The sequence below is a fragment of the Vespa crabro genome, chromosome 8 (genome assembly GCF_910589235.1).
Source record: "Vespa crabro chromosome 8, iyVesCrab1.2, whole genome shotgun sequence".
In the NCBI taxonomy this organism is placed as follows: domain Eukaryota; kingdom Metazoa; phylum Arthropoda; class Insecta; order Hymenoptera; family Vespidae; genus Vespa; species Vespa crabro.
The window spans coordinates 6,416,732-6,421,731 of NC_060962.1; the positions used below are offsets into that span (position 1 = coordinate 6,416,732).

General features: G+C 32.8%; 1 protein-coding gene across 14 annotated transcripts in view; it reads left to right on the top strand.

The window, feature by feature from the left end:
* Positions 1-5,000, top strand: part of LOC124426259 — a 180,570-nt gene that overhangs the window by 86,539 nt on the left and 89,031 nt on the right. Inside the window, exon 1 of one of the 14 annotated variants that reach the window (XM_046967732.1) lies at positions 3,166-3,364. The exons of the other annotated variants lie outside the window; for them this stretch is intronic. The gene's annotated coding sequence lies outside the window, so the exon portion shown is untranslated. Of the gene's footprint in view, positions 1-3,165; positions 3,365-5,000 lie in introns of those variants that run through there. 14 annotated transcript variants of the gene reach the window in all.

A 5,000-nucleotide genomic window follows, 5' to 3' on the forward strand; every position in this document is an offset into this window, starting at 1 on the left:
ATTACATTTCAGATTTATATTCTCGCACTCGATCATCGTATGCGTGTTCTTTACAAGAGGATACATAAATCCATCCTTCATGTCGCTATATAAGATAATAAAATTAGTAATGATGGGTGATAATTATATCGAAGGATAAAAGAACAAAAAAAAAAAAAAAGGAAGAAAGAAAAAAGAGAAAAACCAATGGTTGTTACTCAGTTAAAATAATCATAATTGTTGTTATTGTTGTTGTTTGCGCTATTGTTATATAAAATCATCGAGTCAACGTTCATGTCATTTGTAATAATGACAGATGATCTTGTATCTTGTTTTTCTAACTTTCTTTTTCTTTCTTTTTCCTTTCTTTTTCTTTTTCCAAATTATAATATGTCGAAAATGTAATAGAGATAAAAAAAGAAAACAAAATATAATAAGAATTAGATGCAATTACAATTTCGAAATGTCGAACGTCTAAGAGAATCCTATATATTTTTTTGAAACAAATCCGTACGTCTTCGTTCAAATTTGTCGCCCATATCTTCCCCTCTTCCTGGGCCCCTCTCCCTCCCCATAGCTTACCTTTTTCTTTCTTTCTTTCATTTCTTTTCTTTTTTTTCTTTTCTTTTTTTTTTTTTTTTTTTTAATCGAACAAAAAAAAATCCATTTGGATCTCAATGGACGACTCTCGTATCATTACCGTTCGTAAGATCCTTCATCAAGATTCATTCGATCGAGCGGCCTAATATCCGTTGAAATTACGCGCTTACAACGATGTAATTGAAATCCATGTAATTCCATTTGCTATAATAATCAGGTGCAGGTGCGTGGTTATGAACGATCATTTTCTCGTCGTCGATGACGATGACGGTGGCGGTGGCGTCTACAATGGCGTCTACAATGGCGTCGACAATGGCGGCCATCTTTCTTTCTTTCGTTCTTTCGTTCTTTCGTTCTTTCTTTCTTTCTTTCTTTCTTTCTTTCTTTCTTTCTTTCTTTCTTTCTTTCTTTCTTTCTTTCTTTCTTTCTTTTCACTTTCTTTTTATCTTTCTCTTTGTTAAATTCTCGACGTAAATCGCCAATAAACGATACATCCGCGTATAATTCCTTTGGCCTTGAAGAGAATTGATCATCGCGTTATCTACGCAAGGGAATCTCTTCACACCGATGGCGCCAACGCGGCCTAGTTGTAAAAAAAATGGAAAGGGATAGAGAGAGAGAGAGAGAGAGAGAGAGAGAGAGAGAGAGAGAGAGAGAGAGAGAGAGAGATGACGAGGGAAAGAGGTGAGGGAGGGAGGGAAAGAAGGGATAGAAAGAGAAGTGAAACTAATTGCTGGCCTCCTCTACGTGGCTAGACTCCCGGAACGACGAAGAAACACTATCTCTCCAACTAATTAAATTACTTTCCGTGAAATCAGCGAGCAAGCAGACCATGTAACGCCGCGAGAGGAAAAGCGAGCCAACTTGAGAGAAAAGATAGATTGAGAGAAAGAGAGAGAGAGAGAGAGAGAGAGAGAGAGAGAGAGAGAGAGAGAGAGAGAGAGAGAGAGAGAAGATGAATTTTCGTTTTGCCTCGGGCAACGCGATAAATCGTCGAATTAACGTTCGTTCCTTCCGATGTTTCGAGCGATGCATCACCGTCCACCGGACGCTTCGCGCTCCTAGAAAAGGGAGGGAAAGGAAGAAAAAATATAAAAAGGAAAAAAGAAAGAAAGAAAGAAAGAAAAGAAAGGTAGAAAGAAGGAAGGAAGGAAGGAAGGAAGGACGGAAGGAAGGAAAAACAACGTTTTCTAATGCGACTCGACTGTGATTCATGGAAGTCATCATCAACCGGCTAGCGGTTAACACACTCTTTTTTGTTTGCTTGTTTGTTCTTTTTTTTTTTTTTTTCTTTCTTTCTTTTTTTATTTTATTTTTGATCTTTTTTCTTTTCCTTTTTTTTCCTTCCACCCTTTCTTTCTTCTTTCACCTTTATTTAATCATATATAGATTTAATTTATTTATTTATTCATTCATTTAATTATCTATCAATTAATTAATTTTTTTATTTGTCAGATATTTCTTTTTTTTTTTTTTTTTTTTTTTTTTTTTTCTAGAAAGAGATCGTATTATGCAAAATAACGTTTCGTTCGTTTATTAAAAAGTGCGAACATATATTATTATCGACAAAGATAATTTTTATGCGAATTTATTATCCTATTGAAAATGGGAACATTTGCGGTTTACGTTAATATTATTATTACTATATTATTATTATCATCGGTTTTTTTTTTTTTTTTCGTTCACCTTGAAGAAAAAAGGTCATTCTATCAATAGAGCGTACTTGCTTATTATGTATGCATATGTATATGTACGTTTATATGTATATATATATATATATATATATATATCTTTCGATTTTTCGTGACAAGGTAAACACGTCGTTTAAACGTGCCCATTATGTTAAACACAATGACACCGATCTTACCAGTCGAAGATACGCCATATTTTATATCTTTTCTTTTTTTTCTTTTTTTCCCCCCTTTTACTTCTCTCTCATTAAAACGAAGACATAACTTAACGTTTTGTTAATATTAATAGGATAACAGGTATAACGATCGTGTTAGTGATCACATTGGAGAGTGACTTCGACTATCATCAAATGAGTAGGTAATAATAATAATAACAACAATAACAGTAATAATAATAATAAAGTACAAACGGACACGCGTACTACGTACACGCACACTCTCTCTCTCTCTCTCTCTCTCTTTCTCTTTCTCTTATTGATAAATACGATTTCATACCCTAAGAAGATTTCAGTTTGACGATAGTCATTACTCGTGCATGAGCTTATTGCTCGTTCACGAACTTTTGCGTTTAACGCGAGTCAAATAAAAAATATTTACGTACGGTCTCGTTGTGCGATATTTTTAACAGCGTCATTGAGCTCGTCCATTTTTTTTTTTTTTCTTTTTTCTTTTTTATATACATATATATATATATATATATTTTTATTTTATCTCTTTCGTCGTCCTTTTTTTATTTCTCTCTCTCTCTCTCTCTCTCTCTCTCTCTCTCTCTTTTTTTTCGAAAGGGACGTATAACGTTCGTCGTTCGGTTCGTTTTATTCACACGCGCGCGTAAAAAGAGAGAGAGAGAGAGAGAGAGAGAGAGAGAGAGAGAGAGAGAGAATCTTCCAAGAACGACGTTTACAGATAAAACGCGATATATATCGGTGCGATCATGCAGCAAGCAAAGGATATCCCTTTGGTCTTGAGAGAGAAGGAAGGAAGGGTATCTCTCTTGGACATGTTGGTCAACTAATGCAGACGTTTGCATTGAATCGAGCGATGCACTCGCATCGACGACAGTCGGTGCACTCCGCGGTGTTCTTCCATCTCGGGTGAGTGACTGATCTCATGTATCGGTATTTACATGAAACATAATCCGCTCCTCGTGCCGCTTCGTGCCACCGTAGAAGAGTCCTTACTCCCACCCCCCCCCTCTCTCTCTCTTTATCTCTCTCTCTCTCTCTCTCTCTCTCTCTCTCTCTCTCTCTCTCTCTCTCTCTATTTCTCTTTGAATAAAGAGAAATATAAGTGTATGTATGGTGTGCGATTTTTTTTTTTTTTTTTTGTAATTATTTATTTTTCTATGAAGAGGAAAAAAACATGAGAGGTTATCATTGTGTACGTATCATTGGCTTAAACGACGTACGTATATTCAAACGAAATGACGATGAAATTTTTTACTTTATTTCCTTTATCTTTTCAATTTTTTGCTTTTTTTCCTCTTTTGTTCTTATCTTTTTTTTTCTTTTTTTTCTTTTTTTTTTTTTCTTTCCTTATTCTTTTTCTTTTTCTTCTGTCTCGTTCGTGAGTCGAAGATACTGTAGCGTAAAGTTCGAATAAATCCGACGATCGTGGTATATTATACGATTATTGGATTAATTGATGAAATTCTTATTGTCCTTTTCTTTCAATTTCTTTTTTCTTTTTTTTTTTTTTTTTTTTTTGAGTATAAAAGGGGTAAGAGAAAAAATGAAGAAAGAAAGGGATGAAGAAAGGAGAAGAAAGTTATATAAACTTTCACACGGGCGATCGTTCGAGGAGTTAAGATAGAAAAATAAGAAGAACAAGATAAATAATAATAATAATAATAATAATAATAATAATAAGAAGAAGAAGAAGATGAAGAAAAAGAAGAAGAAGAAGAAACAGAAACTTCGTGAATCTATTGTCTCCTTGTCCTTATTTTAGAGTTCAGTGGGTTACTCAGCCGGAAGTTTTCTCTCTGTTCTAAGAGAAAGAGCGTTATATAACGATCGGCTTGCTTAACGATAGGCTGAGATAAAAATACGAAAAGAGAAGATCGTGCGAGGTCGATCGAGAGAGAGAGAGAGATAGATCGATAAATCTCTAGAGAGAACAAGAGAGAGAGAGAGAGAGAGAGAGAGAGAGATGAACGAAAAGTTAATAATTTTATGAATTAGGTGATACTAAGTTGATTATATTTCCTTTAACATTCAATCTCGTAAAATCATTTTTATCATTTTTATATAATAATTTTGTTTGTAATCAAGATCACGATATATATATATATATATATATATATATATATATATATATATATATATATATATTAGAGGGTTGAAGAGGGGGTGGCTGAGCTGAAAAAAAAAAAGAGATTATTTTAAGCTCGTAATAAATAAATATATATATATATATTTATATACATTATATACTTGTATATATATATTATATATACAAGTTCGATGAATATAATTAATAATTGTCGAATCTCTACGTTATTATAAAAGAGAACAAATTATGTTTCAAGATGGCCGCCTTTTAATATACCCACTATATATATATATATATATATATATATATATATATATATATATATAAAAGTAAATGCTTACATGTAATCGAATTGGATGTATATCATTTTCTTTTTTAATTCATTCTTCTTATTTTCCTTTTCCTTTTTTTTTCTTCTTTTTTTTTTTTTTTAAATACAATTTTTCGCTTTACCAT